The sequence below is a fragment of the Toxotes jaculatrix genome, chromosome 10 (assembly GCF_017976425.1).
Source record: "Toxotes jaculatrix isolate fToxJac2 chromosome 10, fToxJac2.pri, whole genome shotgun sequence".
NCBI lineage: Eukaryota > Metazoa > Chordata > Actinopteri > Toxotidae > Toxotes > Toxotes jaculatrix.
This window is the reverse complement of record NC_054403.1, coordinates 1,029,234-1,055,354: the sequence shown is the minus strand read 5'-3', so window position 1 is coordinate 1,055,354 and position 26,121 is coordinate 1,029,234. Positions and strand designations below refer to the sequence as shown.

Genomic DNA, 26,121 nt, shown 5'->3' with positions numbered 1-26,121 from the left:
TTGGAGTTGAATTTCAGCAAAATATGAAAAATAGGGAACAGTGAAGAGTGGAGGCCAAGAAGTTCTTGACTCTGGAGCTGGATCCAAAATGCTGGTGTCTGAAAAACTGTCCCTGTCCAAGGATGGAGAGCTGAGGGGGTTCACAGAGCTGTGGGATGTAGTGGGAGAAGTCACTGGGGTGCTGCTGCTGCAAGGTGGTTGAGTCCCTGGAATGCTGGAGCTAGTTTCTTCACATGCAAAAAATACCACTTTCAGAGTATCCCTGTCTCTTATCTCACTGGTTGAAGTAAGATTGACATATTAATTTCCAAAGTCTGCATCTTTATACTGAAGCCTGAACTGCTTTTCAAGTCCAAAAACAGTCTATCTCAAGAACAAGCTGATCAACTGATATATATCTGATATACATGTTATCAACTGTCAAAAAACTCCACAACTGGACACCATTTAACTCTGAATGCGTTGAAATTACACTTTAGGAGTTAAAATCAACTCCTAAATGTTTAACCCTGAAATTTTAACTCTCCAATTTTTGCTGTGTGAGCTGCATGGAGCAGAAAACAAGAATCAGAGCTGAGAGTCTAAAGTGGCAGAGTTAAACTTCCAAACTTATTCTGTCCTCAAATGAACACTCATCCAAATGCATCACATGCCACCTCAAACAGATCAACATATTTTAGATTCCAGTTTCAGGACTAAGGTTTTCAAGGCAGGAAGAATTCTCAGCAGCCTAAATTTACTCCACAGGGAGGAAATCACTGATTGTTTTACTGTCCCTTAACCAAAGAGGGTGAACATGAACACAGCCTGAAACTCTTCATGCAACAGCTGATCCAGCTTTAAGTCCTACGACTCATTCTGCAGATTTACTACAGGACATAATTGTATTGCACTGGAAATGAACTAAAAATCAAGGCTCAAAGCCAAAAGGAGATTTGAACCTAGTGTTCAGTATAAGACACAAGTGGACTCAGTGATAGGTAAATGTAAGAAGGCTGAAACTTTAAAGCACAATAATAAGTAGATGATTGTAGAAGTGGAAACAGTGTGTGCTGGTTAGTTTGCATTGGACTGGGAGATTATTTCTCCTGAGTCTTAAACTGTGCTTCTTTGTTTTTGGGCCAAATCTTGAGAGATGATGAAAGTGATTCACACATTGGAAATAAGAAGATTTTACCAACACATCAAACTGTTTCCTGTTCACAGCATTTAAAACACTTTGTCTGTGAGAAGCAATGAATATTGTGTTTTCTATATGGAGCTAAATGTATAAACATTTCACCCACCGCTGATTGTCTGTGGAAATGAAGTGAGATGTGTTTGTGCTGTGTATAAATTTCACACCCTGTTGAAGCTGGTGGAGAAGAGCTGCATCTCTCTGTGTCTTATCTGGATTCTACTCTTGACTTTTTCACTGAGGTGATGCTTCTCCTCTCTCCATCTTTAATTCAAACTCAGGTAATGAGCTCACAGCTTCACCTTCACATGGACAAAAGTTTGTCTTTAGGTTATTGTTCAGTGATGCAGTGAGGTTTGGACTCTGTATTTAATATGGATTATATGTGACTTATTATGAAAACAAAACTGTTCCCAAGATCAGTGTCTTCTTAACAGGCCTGAGTCTGACAGCTGAACAATGAGGCTGAAATCCAAACAGCTGCTTTGAAGTCCTCCATCAAGTATCATCATACATCACAGACCTGACCTACAGTACATTGATGGAACTTCCTAAAATAACACACAGCACACTCCACTTTGTGCTGTGACGTCCACAGCTGGAATATTTACAGTAAAGTCTCAGATACTATTACACTCTGATCTTAATGATTCCTGGAGCTCCAGGTTCTCCTGTTGTTGGTCTGTGTCTGTGACTCCACCAACAGTGGACTGACACTGGACCTCTAGCTGATTGTGTGAAACCTGATGGGAGAAAACCTGGACAAGAAAAGAAAAAGAAAAGAAAAAGGAGAAAAAGAAAACTCAATGCAAGGACCAAATCTCAATCCTCTAACCTTACTCCTGTGAGAAATATTGCTCCATGTTTAAGGAATTGGAGCTGCCTCAGTGCCACAGTTGGCACACAGAACTGGCCTAAGTGTAAGGCCCCTTGAGTGATTAGATCATTTTGTGTAAATGGACTGAAAAAGAAATGAAATAAATATTAATGGTTAAATTAAATAAATGATTAACTATTAATTATAAAATGACAAACACCAAAACTTCATCTAAATTAGACAGGAAGGGAAACAGACATCTATCAATGGTAGCAAATTCAAACAGGGCCTAAAAATTCTGCTTAGACATGAACCAAGTTTATGTATCGAGTTCATTTACCTATAGTGTCGCTACTGACTTCCTTCACTGACACTTGCAGTCAGTTTGAATATCTTTATTGAAACATGAGGCCTGATTTCTTGCTGTTCTCTGGTTCTTTGTTTATAAGCTCCTCAAGCACTACCTGTCTGCAGAACTGTTAAAGTATGGAATGCAGAATCAGAACAGATGCTTCAGGACTGATTTATCAACACAGACTGGGAGGTGTTCAAAACTGCTGCCTTTAGAGAGGACTCTACTGTGGAGAATGCTGCAGCAGTTACTGGTTACATCAGCACATGCACGGACAATATCATTCCCACAAAACATTAAAATCTACCCCAATAACAAACCCTGGATAAACTATGAAGTGTGGTCCATGCTACGTGCTCGCTCTGCTGCTTATGTCTCAGGCGATGCTGAGGAATACAAAAAGGCTAAATATGACCTTTGTAGATCCATCAGACATCAGACAGTACAGACTGAAGTTGGAGGATTACTACAACACCTCAGACCCACGGCGCATGTGGCAAGGACTCAAGGATGTAGAGAACTTGACTGGGGCCACAAGAGACAAGGAGGAGTGCAAGCTTTCCAAACAAATATGCCAGCTTCCTTATACTAAACTGGGAAGGTGAGTGGGCTGGAAATGTGACATCTAAAATCAATATACTCCTCGTTCTAACAAATAGTGTTTTCCATTGTGGAGGTGTACTCACATTAAGCCATGCTGTGAACAGCCACTATTACTAAAGCTGTGCTGGAACGCTGCAAGTGAAACACATTTCATTTTCTTACAACCTTTCCATAGTTTAAAAGAAACAGCAAAAAGTTTGCTTTGCATTAGTAGTAACATAACAGCTGTGATGTGGCTGAAAATGATCAGTAAACAGTGAAATAAGGCTGATATCTGAAAGTCCAAACTGGAACAGAGGAGTGAAAGTAAACCCCAGATCACAGAGGTTCAGGTAGAAGTGGGGAATTTTGGACTAAAAATACCTGGAAGATAGAAACTTACTACTCAGACTGTTGAAGCCTCATGTTTGCTTCTTTTCAACTCTGGAAGTCAACTTTTCCACAGGACAGGGACTGTGGATTTTATGCTCCATCATTTCCATTAGAATTTCTTTAGAAAGGATCTTGTTGCAGACAGTACAGACTTCCTAGAAATCCTTTCCTTTAACACAAACTACAGTGCATCACACCAAAACAAAGTTAAGAAGTTGAGCAACCATGAGAATATCTCACAGTCATGATCAGCATTAAAAAAACCGAACATTGTCCATGAATGATAAGCACACAATCAAACCACTGGGCTTATGGGTATGATTACTTTTCATTCCAATTTCACAAACATATCATTTGGACAAAACATTTCAAAACATTAACTTCTAAACTAAACACTGACATGAACTACTAACATGTATGGACTTACTGAAAACCTTGGAGGTGATCTGGACTTTCCTGTAGTTTCCTCTTGTCCTTGTAACAGCAGTAGCTCCTCCCTTCCTTGTCAATAATTGTGCAGAAATATCTGAGTGCTTCTTTCTTCCTAAATCATGAGCAAGTCCTGTCCAGTCCAACTGTTTCTGCTCCTGTTTGACTTCTGAACTTGTCTCTGGCTGTGTGTCCACTTACTGCAGCCTGTGACATCAGACTGTAGAATGTTGATACATCAAAGGCATCAAAGGACAAACACACACACACACACACACACACACACACACACTCACACACACACACACACACATATGCAGATAGATAGATAGATAGATACATACATACATACATACACACATACATACATAGATAACACTTCACACCATCAACATGAGCAGAGATGGAAACATCAAAGGCATCAAAGGACAAACACACTCACACACACATACTGGTACTTATGTTGACCTTCTCTCAAACACTAATGGTCTAAGATCTCAGGAGATTGCTGAAAAGCAATGAATTGCCGACATACTACCATACAAAGGCATTTATACGACATCGTAAAGCCCCGCCCACAGGTGAGAGCACAAACTGCATCAGCCAATCATAATTCCACTCACTTTCTTCTGCCCCTTCTCCGAAATTCCCAGTGGGTGAACTTTGAATTTCCTGAATTTCTGAATTTACTGATTGTGAGAATGATTTCAGCATCCAACAATACAAAGTCACATTAGTTCATCAGTTCTCAGTCTTTGTACTAAATTCTGTACCTTTTTTACATTACCAATTCATTAAACGTACAAAATTACATTGCCAAATCTCATGTAACAACCCAGAATAATACACAAAAGAAAATAGTGGACCAAAACTGTCCAGTAAATCTTGTGAGGAACAAAAGCTCAACAGGTTGCAAAAGTGAGTGGAACATCAAAGACTGTGAGTTCAATCCCAGGGGATGTGTTGCTTTCTTTATTACCATGCGCTCCAAATTATGATACAAATACTATTTTTTTTCTTTATGTACTATGTGAACACTTTTTTTCTCTGTCTACAACCAAGCATATGACTTTTAATGCATGAATACTCTGTATGCAGGTTGCACTCATCCTCTTAAGATTTAATGGAAAACTATATATTTATAGTAAAATTGGTAAGAATGATACATTTCTTACTTGCTAAGCTTGTTTTGTTTCCACACATATCACGCTCACAATATAATAAAATACAAACTTTTTATACTAACATGAATGAACTCTCTTTACCTAAATTCCCTGCCTTACAACAACATTGCTGACATCTTGGATCACATCCCTGAGTTAAACAGAATCAGATGCATATCACCTCTTTTACAGCTCTCAGTCCATCCACACAAAGCAACCATCTGGATTACTTTCATTTCAGCTCAACTACACACTGAAAAGGCCTGACAGATAACAGACACACCTGGCTGAACTGTCCCTATCAAAGGTGCCTGGCTAAAACAAAACTCCAGACATACTTGCTGACATCACTGACCTGCCTCAGTTCACATTTATATCACCTCTTGATCAAATGACAATACACCCACATACAAGACACTGTCTGCACAGCTACTAATTTATTTTTTTCATACATTCATAACCACAGAAAATGAGCTCTTACACACACAAAAACCAACTATGTTTCAGTAATTGAGAATATGAGCACAAACTGCCCTGTGAAGCAGAAAGGGCAATAGCTCAACAGGTTGCACGCATGAGTAGAACGTCAAAGAATTGAAGTGAATTCAAAGCCAAGGTGATGCCTTATGTTCTTTATGACCATGCGCTCCATGTTATCATACATTATTACTATTTATTCTAGTTATCACTAGTTATTCCAAACATAATAATTTTATGCTTTATGTACTACAGTCAAGCCTGAAATTATTCATAACCCTGACAAATTTTGACTTAAAGTTACTTTTAAATGTAAATCAAAGCTGAGAAATATTTTTTTCCACAGTGATGCCTCTTGTACATTGTCTTATTATCTTCTGGGAGACGCCTGTGTCACTTCCAATCAAGAAAACACTTGCTGGTTGAATAAAAGTAACTTTAAGTCAAAATTTGCCAGGGGTATGAATAATTTCAGGCTTGACTGTAAATGGACACTTGGTATATTTTTTCTCTGCCTACAACCAAGCATATGACTTTTATTGATACATACTCTGTAATACAGGTTGTCATACTCATCCACTTAACATTAATGGGAAACAACATGTTTCTTTCATAAACCACATATGGTGAAACTCACTCATACTCTCACATACCAAAGACTGCCTGACTTAACTTTAACCTACCTTAACAATGCAGCCCTGAGAAAAAAAAAAGTCACATTGTACATTGATGCTTTGTGCATCAAAATATGTGATTAAGAGTGTCTGCTCTGTCTACAAACATGTGGACACACTCCTAACACAACTCAGCCAACCTATTGTCTATGCAGTTTGAATACTTGCCAGATAAAATACACACCTCTACATGTAAATTCACTCACACAAACACTTCATCTTTACACAAGATAAACACCTACCTGTAACTTTCACTTATTCAAATACATTCTCAACAGACCCTGACCTGACCCATTTCCTCTCACATTCTCTACTCTGACCAAACTCTGCATTTTCACACACTAAAAACAAACACCATGAAGGGGAGGAGCCACTCCATGTTTAAAATCAAATCCTGTTTGTCCTTTGATGCCTTTGATGTGTCAACATTCTACAGTCTGATGTCACAGGCTGCAGTAAGTGGACACACAGCCAGAGAAAGTTCAGAAGTCAAACAGGAGCAGAAACAGTTGGACTGGACAGGACTTGTTCATGATTTAGGAAGAAAGAAGCACTCAGATATTTCTGCACAATTATTGACAAGGAAGGGAGGAGCTACTGCTGTTACAAGGACAAGAGGAAACTACAGGAAAGTCCAGATCACCTCCAAGGTTTTCAGTAAGTCAATACATGTTAGTAGTTCATGTCAGTGTTTAGTTTAGAAGTTAATTTTTTTAAATGTTTTGTCCAAATGATGTTTGTGAAATTAGGACAAGTAATCATACCCATGACTGTGAGATATTCTCATGGTTGCTCAGCTTCTTAACTTTGTTTTGGTGTGATGCACTGTAGTTTGTGTTAAAGGAAAGGATTTCTAGGAAGTCTGTACTGTCTGCAACAAGATCCTTTCTAAAGAAATTCTAATGGAAATGATGGAGCATAAAATCCACAGTCCCTGTCCTGTGGAAAAGTTGACTTCCAGAGTTGAAAAGAAGCAAACATGAGGCTTCAACAGTCTGAGTAGATCAAGTTTCTATCTTCCAGATATTTTTAGTCCAAAATTCTCCTCTTTGTGTTTCTACACCTAATGTTTCCTTTCAAAGCTGTGGTGGAGAGATGGAAACACAGAGAGGAAATTCTGCACTAAAAGACAAATATTTGAAGATACTCTGCCACTTTAGACTCTCAGCTCTGATTCTTGTTTTCTGCTCCATGCAGCTCATCTACAGGACTGTATTAAGTCCTAGTTGTTGAAGGATCTTAATTATTAAGCAGTGAAACTATTTCATATGAGGAAATGGTGCATTCATTCTTTGAAATGTTTCCTTTCTTCTGTTTCCTTGTCTTTTGATGATGGTCACTAAGCTCCAAATCTTGTATCTGTTCAGAATTCAGCCTCAGTCAGTGTGAGAGAGCTGATATGTTTAAAGCTTCATAGACTGAAAAGGTTCTGAGAAGTTCTCTTGAAAAATGGATCCTAACTTTAACTTTGAGGAATTTAATTGTGTCCCTGCTCCAAATGCTATGCTAGGTCTATGTGGAGCAGCTTGTGTGATACATTATGTTTCTGTTTGTTTTCTATGAAACTGTGAATATTATTAGCTGACTGGATGACCAGTGACCAGTGATGACATGTTTAGCCGTATGTCTTCATTCCGTCGCTGGCTGTCTAGGTGGTGTCCAGCAAACGACGTGGCCTTCATTGATAACTGGAAAACTTTTTGGGGAAAACCTGGTCTGATTAGGAGAGACGGCATCCATCCAACTTTGGATGGTGCAGCTCTCATATCTAGAAATATGACAGATTTCATTAGAAAACCAAAGTCATGACAACCCAGAGTTGAGACCAGGATGCAGAGTTGCAGTCCTACACGCTTCTCTGCAGTTTCTCTAGAGCTGTCACCCACCCATGATTCTCATGATTCTTATTATTCCTACCATTCTAACGATTCCCTTTATCCTATAGAGACTGTGTCTGCTCCCCGTCAACAAAAAGTGCATAAATTAAAAAATGCAAGAGGTGTTACTCATAAAAACCTCAAAAAAATTTATACTACAAAAGCATCTGAACCTAAAAACACCACAATCAGATGTGGGCTATTAAACATTAGATCTCTCTTGTCTAAATCTCTGTTAGTGAATGATTTGATAATGGATCAGCAGATTGATTTATTCTGTCTGACTGAGACCTGGCTGCAGGAGGAAGAGTATGTCAGTCTAAATGAGTCAACCCCTGCTAGTCATATTAATTATCACATTCCTCGAGGCACAGGCCGAGGAGGAGGAGTGGCAGCAATCTACCACTCAAGTTTATTAATTAATCCTAGACCTAAGCCGAAATATAGTACATTTGAAAGCCTTATCCTCAGCCTCTCACATCCAAATTGGAAGACAGAAAAACCAGTACTATTTGCTGTGGTGTATCGTCCACCTGCTGCTTACTCAGAGTTTTTGTCTGAATTCATTGAATTTTTATCTGATTTAGTGCTTAGTACGGATAGAGTAATTATAGTGGGCGACTTTAATATTCATGTCGATACCCACAATGACAGCCTTAAGACTGCTTTCTATTCAGTATTAGACTCAATTGGCTTTTTACAAAATGTTAACAAACCAACTCACTGTTTTAATCACACCCTTGATCTTGTACTAACCTATGGCATAGAAGCTGAATATTTGACAGTATTCCCTCAGAACCCTGTTTTATCTGATCATTCTTTAGTAACATTTGAATTTACAATAATGAACTGCACAGCATCTGAGAAAAAAATTAACTACTGTAGATTTCTGTCTGATAATGCTGTTATCAAATATAAGGAAGCTATTCCATCTTTATTATCTCCGCTGCCATGTGCCAGTCTTACAGAGGGCAATGGCCTAAACGTTACTCCAGCAGATATAGACTATCTAGTTGATAATACTGCTGCTTCATTGCGTTCAACCCTTGACTCTGTTGCCCCTTTGAAAAAGAAGGTCAGTAATCAGAGGAAGCTAGCTCCATGGTACAATTCACAAATACGTACTTTAAAGCAGATATCACGAAAGCTGGAAAGGAAATGGTTATCCACTAATTTAGAGGAATTCCGCCTAGCCTGGAAAGACAGCTTTATAACGTATAAAAAAGCCCTTCGTAAGGCAAGAACTGCCTATTACTCATCATTAATAGAGGAAAACAAGAACAACCCTAGGTTTCTTTTCAGCACTGTAGCCAGGCTGACAAAGAGCCATAGCTCTGTTGTACCATCCATCCCTCTAGCTCTCACTAGTAATGACTTTATGAGCTTCTTTAGCAACAAAATAGTAGACATTAGAGACAGAATCCATCTCATCCTGCCTACAACTGTTAATGATGTAGGTATGTCTAGAACAGCATCTTTAGAAATGTCTGCCAGTCCTGATTTGTCGTTAGACTGTTTCTCTCCCATAGATCTAGCTGAATTGACTTCAATAGTTTCTAAATCTAAATCATCAACATGTCTTTTGGATCCTATCCCGACCAGACTTCTTAAAGATGTGTTGCCTTTGATTGGCACTCACATATTAGATCAGATAAATCTCTCGTTGGTTACAGGATATGTCCCACAGGCTTTTAAGGTTGCAGTTATCAAACCTTTACTTAAAAAGCCTTCTCTGGACTCTGACATTTTGGCAAACTATAGACCTATATCCAATCTCCCCTTTAATTCTAAAATTCTTGAAAAGGCTGTTGCAACTCAGTTGTGTGACCATCTACATAGGAACGGTTTGTTTGAAGTTTTTCAGTCAGGATTTAGAGTTCATCATAGCACAGAGACAGCACTGGTGAAAGTTACCAACGACCTTCTTATAGCATCAGATAATGGACTCGTCTCTATACTTGTCCTGCTAGATCTTAGTGCTGCATTTGACACCATTGATCATAATATCCTATTGGATAGATTGGAACATGTTATTGGGATTAAAGGAACAGCACTAGGCTGGTTTAAATCATATCTATCAGATAGATACCAGTTTGTTCATGTTAATGATGATCCCTCCATATATACCAGAGTAAGTCATGGAGTTCCACAGGGTTCTGTGCTTGGACCGATACTGTTCACCTTATACATGCTTCCCCTAGGCAATATTATCAGGAAGCATGGAATAAATTTCCATTGCTATGCGGATGATACCCAGCTATATTTATCTATGAAACCAGACGAAACAGATCAGTTAACCATACTTCAGGCATGTCTTAAAGACATAAAGGCCTGGATGACCTGTAACTTTCTTCTTCTGAATTCAGACAAAACTGAGGTTATTTTGCTTGGTCCCAAACACCTCAGAAACAGTTTATCTAATCATATAGTTACTCTGGATGGCATTAATTTAGCCTCCAGTACGACTGTGAGGAACCTTGGAGTTATTTTTGATCAGGATCTGTCCTTTAACTCACATATAAAACAAGTCTCTAGGACCGCCTTCTTTCACCTGCGCAATATCAGTAAGATTAGGAACATTCTGTCGCAGAGTGATGCTGAAAAATTAGTCCATGCTTTTGTTACTTCTAGGCTGGACTACTGTAATTCCCTATTATCAGGATGTCCAGTTAACTCTCTAAAAAGCATCCAGCTGATCCAAAATGCTGCAGCGAGAGTACTGACTGGAATTAGCAAGAGAGATCACATTACTCCTGTACTAACTTCTCTTCATTGGCTTCCTGTAAAATCCAGAATTGATTTTAAAATCCTTCTCCTTACATATAAGGCCCTCAATGGCCAGGCTCCTTCATATCTCAAAGAGCTGATAGTACCATATCATCCTAACAGATTGCTTCGTTCCCAGAATGCAGGTTTGCTTATGGTTCCCAAAATCTCTAAAAGTAGAATGGGAGGCCGAGCCTTTAGCTATCAGGCCCCTCTCCTATGGAACCAACTGCCAGTTTGGGTTCGGGAAGCAGACACCCTCTCTAATTTTAAAACGAAGCTTAAAACCTTCTTGTTTGATAAAGCTTATAATTAGTTGTAGTTACAGTCCTAGTTATTTATTAAACTTATAGTTAGTCACAATTATCTCTATAGACACTGTTACAGTTAAGGATATAGCCCTTAGTAGGGCTGGCTCAGGCAACTGAATCATCCCCTAGTTATGCTGCTATAGGCCTAGGCTGCTGGGGGACATCCCATGATTTACTGCGCACTTCTTCTTCTTTCTCTTTCTCTCCTCAGACCCACTCTCAAATTTATTAGCCTTTATTACATGTCATTAACTCTGTGTCCTCTCTGTCCCGTAGTCCTGTGCTTGTTTCTCTCTGGTCTCTCTTTCTCTGTACCTTTCTGCAGGTACCTCTGGCTCCGGAGCTGCTTGTCCTATGGTCCTGGCTCCACCCACCTGCTGCTGTCTATTGTTTACAATGATCTATTTCTAACATGTTTAATGTTCCGTTCTGCTACAGATAAATATTTGATTAATATTCTTTGCAAACTGTAATGTAAATAATTACCAGTCATGACAGCTTTTTGCCTCCGTGCTCTGTTTCATAATTCTAATCTGCTGAGCACACATTATCCAATAACTGTTCACTAACTGTAATGTAAATACTGACCCACATTGTCTGTATTATGCTGCATGTCTTTCTCCCCCTCTCCTCCATTCCTAGCTGTCCTATCTTCCTCCTTTTCCTCCTTTCACCCAGCCCGGCCATCGGCAGGAGGGTCCCCCATCTGAGCCAGGTTCTGCTCAAGGTTTCTTCCTGTTAAAAGGGAGTTTTCCTTGCCACTGTCGCCTTAAGTGCTTGCTCTGGGGTCAGGCTCTGGGTCTCTGTAAAGCGCTTTGAGACAATTTTGATTGTGGAAGGCGCTATATAAATAAAATTGAATAGAAAAAATTGAATTGAATTGATGAATAGAACACAAGAGAGATTTGTTTGTGCAGATAGGTGAGACCTTAATGTGTCTAGTAACCCTTATTTTAAGATGCACACACACACTTTGTTCTGCAAGTAGTTATAGTTTGTTATGTCAGAGCAGCATCAGGTAAAACAATGAAGAATGATCAATACAGATCCTGATTTGCTGTAAGTCCTATATTCTCCATGATGGTGTGTGTGTGTGTGTGTGTGTGTGTGTGTGTGTGTGTGTGTGATGGGAAAAGAAGGATGAAGGAAAAGTTCTCACTGCAGCAGCTGTAGAATTTTATTATTATGACCACAATTACACCACAAGAGCCAGTTTGACTCTGTCATTTCCAGGCTCTGTGTTTCCAGTTCACCATTAAACACAATGATGTACTTTATTTCTTCATGATGACTCTTGAAAGTCTTTGAAGAGAGAGGAGAAAATTTCTTCTGTCATTTTTGCCTTTTTTTTCTCACAAAACTCGTTTTAAAGATTTTCATGATTCAAAGAAAAACACATTTTCTTTGTGGTCGGAGAAAATGATGAACTGTTCCATCATTTATCCAGAAGTTTCTATAGTAATGTGATCATTATTCTGTGACTGTGACAGGAGGAGTTCAGTGAATTGATGTGACTCGTCTGTGCTCTTTCACTGCTCATTTTAATGAAGTATATATTCCCTCTCTGTATTATGATATTGGATTGTAACTCAGCTTTACCACAACACTGTCATTGTACACCTGTATGTTTTGTTCACCGTGTTGATCCATCTGTCTTCCTGTATTCATTCTCTCACTCCCTCGCTCACTACAACCACATACACTAAATACACTAAACTGTAGTAAACTGTGGAAAAGCAAATCCATTATGTGTGAAACATAATGTGGCTGGATGATGTTCAGAGGAAACAGATTTTCTGAATGAATGAGGTAATGAAGTTTATTAACAGCAGTGGAGGTGGGAGACTGGGGTTTGTATCCAGAGTCCACTCTGTGGTTAGGTTTGGTATTTACAGCTATTTAACAATACACACAAGCTAACTTGCATATGGTCTAATACAAATGTCCCACACACACACACACACACATTTCATCAGAGAGAGCAGCTCTCAGAAATAAGTCCAGCAGTGGAGACAGTCCAACAGGCTCCACATGTTTCTGCACTACTCTACTACTGTGCTGAGAGGAGACTGTACTGAAGCTGTCAGCTGTACCATCAGCCTCTGAGGCTGCTCTGCTCTCTGTGTCACACACTGCTACTGTACATGAAGACTGCTGTCAGCTCGGCTCAGCTCCACTCATCACTAACTTCATTTAGAGCAAACAGAGCTCTGCTGTAACAGGAAGCAGCAGAAAGTCAGAGGCTTCGCCGTGAGGAGCGCAGACATCTCTGTCATGTCAGCTGTTTTCAGGAAGGGACGTCACTTCACACACCTTCACAACTCGAGTCAGCATCAGACGGACACACGCACAATAAACATCCACGGTAGCTGGAATTTCCCTCTCAGCTCCGGTGTTTCCTAGTGGAAAACGCCAGGAGCGAAGGAAGAAATCCCAGTCTGAACGCTGCTGATGAACACAAGAGCTGGAGACTCTGTCTCTGCTTCTTCTGCTGCTTTCACACGGACATTAGCGACAACTACCGGAACTGTTATCCAGAGAGGAAGAGACTGTGTCTGTGTGTGAGTCCTCTGTCTCTGTGTGTGTGCTCAGTATGTTGCTACTAAAGCAGCGTTTCATGGTTCAGGACTGACAGCAGGACTAATCTGGACAAGTCCAACTCATTTCATTCAGCTCCACAACCATGATTTGTCACATGGAGTGAAGTGAAGCCAGTGAAGAGGAGGGGAATGGGAGGAGGAAGCAACACAAAGTGTTTGCTGGTCTCTGATGGGATCTTAGCCAGCAGTTTGTCTCTGTGTTATTCTGTCTCTGTACCGTTAAACATTCATACTCAAGTGGACAGTCACAGTGGACACTGTCTAATGTCCAGAGGGAAAAAAAAAGTTCAAAGTGAAGACAGTCTAGTTGGTCTCATTGGATAAAGCCAGTTATCTGTGTGCAAACAAGTGTGACAGCAGATTTATTCCACTTAGTTCTGTCAGAACTAAGAAACATTATTATTATTATATTACTGTCCAACACAGTAAAGTGTAAATGATGGACATTTACTTAACACAACTTTTCATTTCCACTGTCACAGGATAGAAAGAACAAAGAACTTCACTAAGAGCCTTGATTCATAATTCATTTCCAGCCCACAGTGTTTCTGTCCTCCAGCAAACCTTTGGATGTCAGTGTGTCAAGCTAATGTTGGTAAATCTGAGGCTGTGTTGACTGAGAGAAGAAGCTGTGAGATCTTTTAGACCCTGAGGACTCACTCTGGACTGATTTGATAGATGCTCCACAAATAAAAGTGCTTCTCCACTCAACTAACTACTACTCCTCATAGGGACTGTCTGCAGGAACTGAAGCTGCTTTTGGTCAAAGAGATATTCATGTGTTCACTGTTCACTCAGGACCACTCAGCTGGGTTGGTGAATTCAGCACCAAGGACAGCAGCAGCTGTTACAGTGTGAAGTGCAGCAGCTTCAGAGTCCTTCTCACCTCACTATGGCAGCAGAGAAGCAGCTAAAGGAGACGCAGCAGCCACAGATGTGTTCCATGCTGCTTACACACTAATTGTTCACACACTTGTATGAACTAATTACTTCACTTTTTTTCCTTGTAATTAATGTGACTGACTCTCAGAGACTAACAGAACATTTACCTCCAAGCAGCAGTTACTCCATCAGTATAGAGTCTCATTATTCAGACACACTCAGCAGCAGAGGACAGTGGAATCATCTTCCCTGATCCATCCTGTCTGTCTCATCCACATCCTGTAAGACTTTCTGCTTGTCAATAATCCAACCATCATAAATGATTGTCCCTCAGTGCTTTCACTGTAAAAACAGCCTGTGTGACACCATGAGCCTCAATGAGATCTGGACATAACGTCAAGTTGTTGCTGTTTAATGTGATAACAAGTTGTTCTGATGGTGAAAGTGGATTAAATAATATAACAGCAATAAGAGACAGAGGACCACCTGACAGCATTAATGGACATGGACAGATATGTGCTCACACACTGCCGAGCTGCACACACTGTTAAACACTGTCACAGCTCATTAGCATCACGTTCTACCAGCAATTCAAGATCAACGAGTTGGTTCAGGATGGTGCAAAACACGAGACAACAAACAATCAGACACCAGACATGAACTGCATCATGTTAAAATCAGAGCAAAGCAGCAACAATTACAAAAAGACAGAAAGTCAAACATGTGAGAGCACGATTGAATGTGGAGGAAGAGACAGAGATGATGGTTCTACTTCAGTCCAGCTGCTGAAAACTGTTTCCACTGCAGTTCTACTCCAAGGTGAAAAAATACAGAATATTATCTGACACTTCTAACAGACAGGAGCTGAAAACTTCTCACAGAAAATACAAGTGTCTCTGAATAACAAAGAGGAACGAGAGGAAGAGAAAGTGGGTGGACAAAGAGAAAAGAAGGAGCTGAGAGAGAGCAATGGAGGAGAGAAACTTTAAAGTCCAACAGTGATTCATCATAGTTTGTGAAAACTACCTGATACTTGTCCTGAGTGTTCAGTCAGTGAAAGAAACCATGAAAACAAAGCTGATTCTTCATTTTACATTTATCATGAATGACTAAGGGACTTTTTTTTTGATCACTTGATTATTCATCTGAGAAAAACATTAAGTTCTTTGAGTTACTGAGTCACTGCAGTGTGTTCAAAACAACTATACTTATAGAAATGAAGGCACTGATCACACAGTCTAAAACATAAGCTTCAGAAAAAAATGAATACATTTCATATGCTGACGGAAATGTTAGGTTTGTGTCATGTCCGGCAGTCAACAATCAACCAAATACCCAACAAATCTAAGTCATTTAGCTTTGTAGCTCTGCACACATCCTTCTTCAGACACTGTGGTTTATGACACAGCCAGTTAAGTCTGGACTTCAAACCAGTTCAAACACAGTCATGCAGCATATAGATGCAGAATGTAAATCATTTTCTCAAACATCTGCACCAGCACTGAGGAATAAACATCAATGATAATTTATCATGATTTATGCAAAGAAAAAAAAGAGAAGTTTAATGTTTCTGTTGTTTTACTGTTTGAAAGAGGAGAAACAATGTTTGTATATTTGAAGACTAAAATCAGCTGTGAAGAACATTTTCCTTTGTTTTCTTCTTTTCAGAGGTTTTTGAAAATCAGATAAAATGAATCAGTGGATGTATCAGAATATGGAGAGAATCTTCATCCACTACAAACTTGTGACTTTTGGAAATTTCCCAAAGCAAAACTCTGTTCATGTGAATCAAACCAGTAAATGTCTGGTTTCAGCTAATTTAACCTTTGGGCTGATGAATGAACGACTACCTGCTGCATAATCAGACTCATCACTACATTATTCACTGCACAAGCAGCTGCACACTGGTTCACACCTGAGAGAATAACGTCTGTCACTGTTCAGTTAGAAGAGCAAAGAAGAAGCAGGTGGTAGAAGAAAAACTGATGAGAGGAGGAAACGGAGGAGGGTGAGAAAAAGATGAATAATTACTGAACCTGCAACATCAACAGACGCCTGTCAGTGCCAAAGAAATGATTCTTATCAAGAAAGGCAGAGATTAAAGCAACTAGCCTCATCTTCATGTTCCAGATGCTCACACAGTTTTTGAAAAGTAAAGTAAACCAGATGAAAATAAATCATTCATGATTTGACTCAAGATGAAGAAAACATATCTATTTACCTGGATGCATGAAATAAAAGTAATAAATCAGTGAAGGTTCAGAATGGTTCCAGTAAAATATCACAGATCTTATTTAAAGCTCTGTTACTCTGTCACAGCAGGACAATGACAGTGAGACGACTAAAGGAGACATGGAGCTTTGTCCTGGTTTGAAGGACAGAAGACAGAGGACAGTCTGTGTGTGGCTGCTCTGTCTGGGGAGTCTGGTGGAGAAGAGACTGAGGTCCAAACTCTGACAGGACACAAGAGAGCAGCTCCAGCCCTCTGACAGAAGACAGGCTGGGAGGGAGGACAGCTGTCCAGCTGTGGATCAGCTACTGGACACTGACGGGACACACACCATCCCTCTGGCTGTCCCATAGAACAAACCCTGACTTCACATCAGGTGAGGATGTGTCCTTCATTTAAAATGAGGACTACAGGAAAAGTATAAGCTTCATTTGTTCAGAAGCTGTTTCCAGTTATTGGAATTTTAAAATAAATAAAATCTCAGTTTGATCACAAACAAAACAGATTCTATAAATTCCCTTGACAGAAGTAAAAACCAATCTCATTTCTATTATCAGCTGATTAAATGTTCATTTTCTCCATCAGCTCACCATCTGCTGGGCTACAGAGCTGATCAGCTCAGCAGACGTGCTGTGATCTAATAGGATCAGACAGGTGGAGACATGAAGGATGAAAACAGCTCTGCTCCAATGAAGGAAGCAGAACTAGAAACAGGCAGAGACACCTGCTGTACTGATTTTATCAACACTAACAGAGAAACACAGAGATGGAGTGAAGTTTCATTCATGCATCTTAGTTTAATATTTAAAGTTTATTCTGGACCATGGAAAATAAAAGCCCCAGAAAAAGCTAGTACTCCTGACATCAGGAATGAATTTTAAAATGACTCATGAGCTGATTTAAAAATCTCAAATGTTTTGATGTGCATTTAAAAATATTAATTATGAGGGAAAGCTGTGTTTTTATTCAGTGTATTGAAAACTCACCACTTCAAGCTTCTCCTTCCTCCACCTGTTTCTCTCCCTCCTTTCATCTGTCTCTATGTAGACTCACTCCTTCCTGTACTGTCTCTCTGCATCTCCTTCATTTCACCTTCAGCTTTACTTTTCATGTCAGTATCATCAACATACAGAGACGATAGAAGCAAATGGGTCATTTAGCAAAGACGAACACATCAAAGATAAAACACAAACTTTCTACATGCTCCTAAAGTCAGAAACACACTCAAACAGCAAAATTCTCTTGTTGTTTCTCAGGCAAACACATGCACACCCTCCTACAGACTGTCCACACTGCTGCTCTCTGTGTCTGTGAGATCACTTGTCACCACTTTGTTCCTCCAAATATAACAGTGATAATATTTGTGTCTGTGAAAGGACACATATACACACACTGTTACACATTCTCCACCTGCTTTGTGGTTGTGTGAGGAGTGTGTGAAGTGTGGAGGCGAACGTCACAATGACTGACTTCTCCTCTCTGCTTGGTTCCACTCAGCTGCCTGTCACTGACTCTTCAGAGCAAAGTGTTGGAGGTTAAAAATCTATTTACTGAAGCTGGAGCTTTTAACAGGCCACATTCACATTCAAATTCGCAGGGGTCAGCACAGCAACACAGCCTGGGTTGTATATGTCAGCTTTTGCAGTCTGTCCACAAAGCCACTAGTCAAGCTGTCTCTTGGGAAAGAAAGCAAAGGCCCACGTGGGACACTTTTCAAAACATTTCACTAAATGAACTAAACACTGACATGAACTACTAACATGTATGGACTTACTGAAAACCTTGGAGCTGATCTGCACTTTCCTGTGGTTTCCTCTTGTCCTTGTAACAGCAGTAGCTCCTCCCTTCCTTGTCAATAATTGTGCAGAAACATCTGAGTGCTTCTTTCTTCCTAAATCATGAGCAAGTCCTGTCCAGCCCAACTGTTTCTGCTCCTGTTTGACTTCTGAACTTGTCTCTGGCTGTGTGTCCACTTACTGCAGCCTGTGACATCAGGCTGTAGAATGTTGATACATCAAAGGCATCAAAGGACAAACACACACACACACTCACACATACTGGTACTTATATCTTGGTGAGGACACTCTCTGGCATAATGCATTCCCTCGCCCTAACCTCTCTCTCTTTTAGCATCTCAGACCTATGTCAGTACCTGTGCCTCTGTCAAAGAATACAAAAAAAAAAAAAAAACACTAGACCTGTACACACATAGTCATGTATTCATCTGTGAATGTGTGTTTGATGAGTGCAAAGTGAAAATGCTGCATGAACCTTGTTTTTGTAAAAGCTTCTCGTTTCCTTTGCTTCTTACAACTGTATATTTTTCAAGCATCATCTGTCATATTGAAGAAATAAGTTCATTCAGTAGCGTTATTTCTTTTTTTATTGTCATCATGTACACTTTTCTTGTCTCAAAGACGCCAGCATCCCCACCAAATCCTAAAAGTAAAGTATACCAACGAAATGACAACATCTAGCACGCATTTCTTCCGCAAAGGAAGAGCAAAGTCGGACAGGGGAGCTCACACTTGCGGCGCTCTATAAAGATGTTTGACTTTTCACCAACTCAAAAGGCTCAGCCATAAGGCCAAGCCAGCCAAAAATAACTTCAACTCATTGGTGTTCCTCTCCACGGAAGTCTTTAGTAAAAGGCGAAAGACTTGTGCGTTATGAAGAGAAACAAGAGTCAGAACAGGCCTGTCTCAGAGAGCAGCTGAGGACCCTAGTCGTCCCGGCTACCACCGTCGCGGTGCGCCTCCCTTGGCTTGCCGCGTGCTAAATCCCAGCCTCCCCACCACCTCCAGCCTGAAAAATCCAGGCCTGGCTTTTACATGGAGACTACAAAGTCTGGGAAACCATCAGGCGTCTTCAGGGAGTCCGCGACCAATCATCGTAGCTGAGGTGCACTGTGTTGTTGAGCTGGGTTCCCTGGGTGATATCAGTAAATCAACTGACTGGTTGTGCACAATTCACTTGATAAAAACTTAGCCGCATGTTCCTTCAGCCACTGGAAAAGTTTGACTCCTAACTAAACATGTGTGTCAGAACTTGATTTTCTACAAAGCAAGAGAAAGGTGCACCGTTCCCGGCGGCACTGCAATGCCAGGTCGATGCGTGGAGTGAACGGAGCAAGCTCCCTTTTCAGCTCCCTCTCCTAAAAATGGGTTTAATACGTTATCCCCATATAGGGGACATATCAGATATTAAACTGATAAGAACAGATACTACACTTGATCTTAGCCAAAAGGCCGAGAAGCGATGAGGCCCAAGCCTTTGACGTCCAAATCAAGCTCTTGGTACAACCGTCACAGTGTCGCGGTGTCCCGTTTGTAAGCCAGCTTATCAATTGCCGCCACTTAGCAACTCCGCCCATCTGTCTGCTGTGTACTTTTCCCTGCCGCTATACAAAGATGTTTGACTTTTCACCAACTCAAAAGGCTCAGCCATACGGCAAAGCCGGCCAAAAATAGCTTCAACTCATTGCTGTTCCACACCAAAGCCTAGAAATAAAACATACTACAACAAGATCTAGCACACATTTCTTCCACAAACAAGCAGCAAAGTGGGACAGGAGAGCTCACACTTCATTTTGTCATGGAAAGGCCACGCCCACTTCCCCAATTCCAATGGGAACACGGGGAATTGTCATGACTAAACACGCCACTCTGTAGCGTACGCCAGAGAGCTTCTGCAGAGCAACACCGCCGCTTTGTGGACAGACTGCAAAAGCTGACATGTAACTCCAAATCCACTCCAAAGCCACTTCACAAAATGGAGAGCCTTCAACAGGTTAGCACATGGGAATTCCTGACACATTGTGTTTTCTTCTACAGGCACGCAACAGGGGAGAGCGCGAACGCAGTCCCCCACTTCCAGAAATTATGCAGTCGAGATTCCCACATTTGGGGAATTCGCAGGGGTCAGCACAGCCGGAGTGCAATGGCTGAGCCTCACCCTGGGTGAACCACCTTGTTGATCATGGTATCTCCCCTGCCAGGTAAGTATGAGCTGCAGTTGGAAGAGAGCGGGTGGTGGTCACCAGGCACAGCACTCTGGCTGACGGTGCCCACAATGCATAATCCCACATTTCAGTGCCTTGAGCATCAGCTCCCCTTTGTCTGTTATGTTTATGGCTGAAAAGACACAAACACTGCTGCAAATAGGCTGCGGCGTGCAGCAAACGTGCTTTGTTGAATCTACCCATCATGCACTGCTCTGCCAAAAACAAAGAAACACTGTGTGAAATGCCACTAGTCAAGCTGTCTCTTGGGAAAGAAAGCAAAGGCCCACGTGGGACACTTTTCAAAACATTTCACTAAATGAACTAAACACTGACATGAACTACTAACATGTATGGACTTACTGAAAACCTTGGAGCTGATCTGCACTTTCCTGTGGTTTCCTCTTGTCCTTGTAACAGCAGTAGCTCCTCCCTTCCTTGTCAATAATTGTGCAGAAACATCTGAGTGCTTCTTTCTTCCTAAATCATGAGCAAGTCCTGTCCAGTCCAACTGTTTCTGCTCCTGTTTGACTTCTGAACTTGTCTCTGGCTGTGTGTCCACTTACTGCAGCCTCTGACATCAGACTGTAGAATGTTGATACATCAAAGGCATCAAAGGACAAACACACACACACACTCACACATACTGGTACTTATATCTTGGTGAGGACACTCTCTGGCATAATGCATTCCCTCGCCCTAACCTCTCTCTCTTTTAGCATCTCAGACCTATGTCAGTACCTGTGCCTCTGTCAAAGAATACAAAAAAAAAAAAACACTAGACCTGTACACACATAAAGTCATGTATTCATCTGTGAATGTGTGTTTGATGAGTGCAAAGTGAAAATGCTGCATGAACCTTGTTTTTGTAAAAGCTTCTCGTTTCCTTTGCTTCTTACAACTGTATATTTTTCAAGCATCATCTGTCATATTGAAGAAATAAGTTCATTCAGTAGCGTTATTTCTTTTTTTATTGTCATCATGTACACTTTTCTTGTCTCAAAGACGCCAGCATCCCCACCAAATCCTCAAAGTAAAGTATACCAACGAAATGACAACATCTAGCACGCATTTCTTCCGCAAAGAAAGAGCAAAGTCGGACAGGGGAGCTCACACTTGCGGCGCTCTATAAAGATGTTTGACTTTTCACCAACTCAAAAGGCTCAGCCATAAGGCCAAGCCAGCCAAAAATAACTTCAACTCATTGGTGTTCCTGTCCACGGAAGTCTTTAGTAAAAGGCGAAAGACTTGTGCGTTATGAAGAGAAACAAGAGTCAGAACAGGCCTGTCTCAGAGAGCAGCTGAGGACCCTAGTCGTCCCGGCTACCACCGTCGCGGTGCGCCTCCCTTGGCTTGCCGCGTGCTAAATCCCAGCCTCCCCACCACCTCCAGCCTGAAAAATCCAGGCCTGGCTTTTACATGGAGACTACAAAGTCTGGGAAACCATCAGGCGTCTTCAGGGAGTCCACGACCAATCATCGTAGCTGAGGTGCACTGTGTTGTTGAGCTGGGTTCCCTGGGTGATATCAGTAAATCAACTGACTGGTTGTGCACAATTCACTTGATAAAAACTTAGCCGCATGTTCCTTCAGCCACTGGAAAAGTTTGACTCCTAACTAAACATGTGTGTCAGAACTTGATTTTCTACAAAGCAAGAGAACGGTGCACCGTTCCCGGCGGCACTGCAATGCCAGGTCGATGCGTGGAGTGAGCAGAGCAAGCTCCCTTTTCAGCTCCCTCTCCTAAAAATGGGTTTAATACGTTATCCCCATATAGGGGACATATCAGATATTAAACTGATAAGAACAGATACTACACTTGATCTTAGCCAAAAGGCCGAGAAGCGATGAGGCCCAAGCCTTTGACGTCCAAATCAAGCTCTTGGTACAACCGTCACAGTGTCGCGGTGTCCCGTTTGTAAGACAGCTTATCAATTGCCGCCACTTAGCAACTCCGCCCATCTGTCTGCTGTGTACTTTTCCCTGCCGCTATACAAAGATGTTTGACTTTTCACCAACTCAAAAGGCTCAGCCATACGGCAAAGCCGGCCAAAAATAGCTTCAACTCATTGCTGTTCCACACCAAAGCCTAGAAATAAAACATACTACAACAAGATCTAGCACACATTTCTTCCACAAACAAGCAGCAAAGTGGGACAGGAGAGCTCACACTTCATTTTGTCATGGAAAGGCCACGCCCACTTCCCCAATTCCAATGGGAACACGGGGAATTGTCATGACTAAACACGCCACTCTGTAGCGTACGCCAGAGAGCTTCTGCAGAGCAACACCGCCGCTTTGTGGACAGACTGCAAAAGCTGACATGTAACTCCAAATCAACAAAGCCACTTCACAAAATGGAGAGCCTTCAACAGGTTAGCACATGGGAATTCCTGACACATTGTGTTTTCTTCTACACGCACGCAACAGGGGAGAGCGCGAACGCAGTCCCCCACTACCAGATCAAAGTAAAGTATACCAACGAAATGACAACATCTAGCACGCATTTCTTCCGCAAAGGAAGAGCAAAGTCGGACAGGGGAGCTCACACTTGCGGCGCTCTATAAAGATGTTTGACTTTTCACCAACTCAAAAGGCTCAGCCATAAGGCCAAGCCAGCCAAAAATAACTTCAACTCATTGGTGTTCCTCTCCACGGAAGTCTTTAGTAAAAGGCGAAAGACTTGTGCGTTATGAAGAGAAACAAGAGTCAGAACAGGCCTGTCTCAGAGAGCAGCTGAGGACCCTAGTCGTCCCGGCTACCACCGTCGCGGTGCGCCTCCCTTGGCTTGCCGCGTGCTAAATCCCAGCCTCCCCACCACCTCCAGCCTGAAAAATCCAGGCCTGGCTTTTACATGGAGACTACAAAGTCTGGGAAACCATCAGGCGTCTTCAGGGAGTCCGCGACCAATCATCGTAGCTGAGGTGCACTGTGTTGTTGAGCTGGGTTCCCTGGGTGATATCAGTAAATCAACTGACTGGTTGTGCACAATTCACTTGATAAAAACTTAGCCGCATGTTCCTTCAGCCACTGGAAAAGTTTGACTCCTAACTAAACATGTGTGTCAGAACTTGATTTTCTACAAAGCAAGAGAAAGGTGCACCGTTCCCGGCGGCACTGCAATGCCAGGTCGATGCGTGGAGTGAACGGAGCAAGCTCCCTTTTCAGCTCCCTCTCCTAAAAATGGGTTTAATACGTTATCCCCATATAGGGGACATATCAGATATTAAACTGATAAGAACAGATACTACACTTGATCTTAGCCAAAAGGCAGAGAAGCGATGAGGCCCAAGCCTTTGACGTCCAAATCAAGCTCTTGGTACAACCTTCACAGTGTCGCGGTGTCCCGTTTGTAAGCCAGCTTATCAATTGCCGCCACTTAGCAACTCCGCCCATCTGTCTGCTGTGTACTTTTCCCTGCCGCTATACAAAGATGTTTGACTTTTCACCAACTCAAAAGGCTCAGCCATACGGCAAAGCCGGCCAAAAATAGCTTCAACTCATTGCTGTTCCACACCAAAGCCTAGAAATAAAACATACTACAACAAGATCTAGCACACATTTCTTCCACAAACAAGCAGCAAAGTGGGACAGGAGAGCTCACACTTCATTTTGTCATGGAAAGGCCACGCCCACTTCCCCAATTCCAATGGGAACACGGGGAATTGTCATGACTAAACACGCCACTCTGTAGCGTACGCCAGAGAGCTTCTGCAGAGCAACACCGCCGCTTTGTGGACAGACTGCAAAAGCTGACATGTAACTCCAAATCAACAAAGCCACTTCACAAAATGGAGAGCCTTCAACAGGTTAGCACATGGGAATTCCTGACACATTGTGTTTTCTTCTACAGGCACGCAACAGGGGAGAGCGCGAACGCAGTCCCCCACTTCCAGAAATTATGCAGTCGAGATTCCCACATTTGGGGAATTCGCAGGGGTCAGCACAGCCGGAGTGCAATGGCTGAGCCTCACCCTGGGTGAACCACCTTGTTGATCATGGTATCTCCCCTGCCAGGTAAGTATGAGCTGCAGTTGGAAGAGAGCGGGTGGTGGTCACCAGGCACAGCACTCTGGCTGACGGTGCCCACAATGCATAATCCCACATTTCAGTGCCTTGAGCATCAGCTCCCCTTTGTCTGTTATGTTTATGGCTGAAAAGACACAAACACTGCTGCAAATAGGCTGCGGCGTGCAGCAAACGTGCTTTGTTGAATCTACCCATCATGCACTGCTCTGCCAAAAACAAAGAAACACTGTGTGAAATGCCACTAGTCAAGCTGTCTCTTGGGAAAGAAAGCAAAGGCCCACGTGGGACACTTTTCAAAACATTTCACTAAATGAACTAAACACTGACATGAACTACTAACATGTATGGACTTACTGAAAACCTTGGAGCTGATCTGCACTTTCCTGTGGTTTCCTCTTGTCCTTGTAACAGCAGTAGCTCCTCCCTTCCTTGTCAATAATTGTGCAGAAACATCTGAGTGCTTCTTTCTTCCTAAATCATGAGCAAGTCCTGTCCAGTCCAACTGTTTCTGCTCCTGTTTGACTTCTGAACTTGTCTCTGGCTGTGTGTCCACTTACTGCAGCCTCTGACATCAGACTGTAGAATGTTGATACATCAAAGGCATCAAAGGACAAACACACACACACACTCACACATACTGGTACTTATATCTTGGTGAGGACACTCTCTGGCATAATGCATTCCCTCGCCCTAACCTCTCTCTCTTTTAGCATCTCAGACCTATGTCAGTACCTGTGCCTCTGTCAAAGAATACAAAAAAAAAAAAACACTAGACCTGTACACACATAAAGTCATGTATTCATCTGTGAATGTGTGTTTGATGAGTGCAAAGTGAAAATGCTGCATGAACCTTGTTTTTGTAAAAGCTTCTCGTTTCCTTTGCTTCTTACAACTGTATATTTTTCAAGCATCATCTGTCATATTGAAGAAATAAGTTCATTCAGTAGCGTTATTTCTTTTTTTATTGTCATCATGTACACTTTTCTTGTCTCAAAGACGCCAGCATCCCCACCAAATCCTCAAAGTAAAGTATACCAACGAAATGACAACATCTAGCACGCATTTCTTCCGCAAAGAAAGAGCAAAGTCGGACAGGGGAGCTCACACTTGCGGCGCTCTATAAAGATGTTTGACTTTTCACCAACTCAAAAGGCTCAGCCATAAGGCCAAGCCAGCCAAAAATAACTTCAACTCATTGGTGTTCCTGTCCACGGAAGTCTTTAGTAAAAGGCGAAAGACTTGTGCGTTATGAAGAGAAACAAGAGTCAGAACAGGCCTGTCTCAGAGAGCAGCTGAGGACCCTAGTCGTCCCGGCTACCACCGTCGCGGTGCGCCTCCCTTGGCTTGCCGCGTGCTAAATCCC

The 26,121-nt window shown here is 41.7% G+C and overlaps 1 protein-coding gene and 9 non-coding genes across 10 annotated transcripts in view; all 10 read right to left on the bottom strand.

Moving 5' to 3' along the window:
* LOC121188636 (NACHT, LRR and PYD domains-containing protein 3-like) overlaps positions 1-26,121 on the bottom strand; it is a gene marked incomplete at its 5' end in the record, with an annotated part of 119,822 nt that overhangs the window by 33,077 nt on the left and 60,624 nt on the right. The window lies entirely within an intron of this gene.
* Positions 19,305-19,419, bottom strand: LOC121189058. The gene has a single exon (XR_005894776.1). It is a non-coding gene; the product is annotated as a U5 spliceosomal RNA (small nuclear RNA).
* LOC121189121 lies at positions 19,800-19,990 on the bottom strand. The gene has a single exon (XR_005894830.1). It is a non-coding gene; the product is annotated as a U2 spliceosomal RNA (small nuclear RNA).
* Positions 20,572-20,735, bottom strand: LOC121189098. Its single transcript, XR_005894809.1, has one exon. It is a non-coding gene; the product is annotated as a U1 spliceosomal RNA (small nuclear RNA).
* Positions 21,893-22,007, bottom strand: LOC121189084. Its single transcript, XR_005894798.1, has one exon. It is a non-coding gene; the product is annotated as a U5 spliceosomal RNA (small nuclear RNA).
* On the bottom strand, positions 22,388-22,578 carry LOC121189032. Its single transcript, XR_005894764.1, has one exon. It is a non-coding gene; the product is annotated as a U2 spliceosomal RNA (small nuclear RNA).
* Positions 23,327-23,441, bottom strand: LOC121189057. Its single transcript, XR_005894775.1, has one exon. It is a non-coding gene; the product is annotated as a U5 spliceosomal RNA (small nuclear RNA).
* On the bottom strand, positions 23,822-24,012 carry LOC121189123. Its single transcript, XR_005894832.1, has one exon. It is a non-coding gene; the product is annotated as a U2 spliceosomal RNA (small nuclear RNA).
* LOC121189097 lies at positions 24,591-24,754 on the bottom strand. The gene has a single exon (XR_005894808.1). It is a non-coding gene; the product is annotated as a U1 spliceosomal RNA (small nuclear RNA).
* Positions 25,912-26,026, bottom strand: LOC121189083. The gene has a single exon (XR_005894797.1). It is a non-coding gene; the product is annotated as a U5 spliceosomal RNA (small nuclear RNA).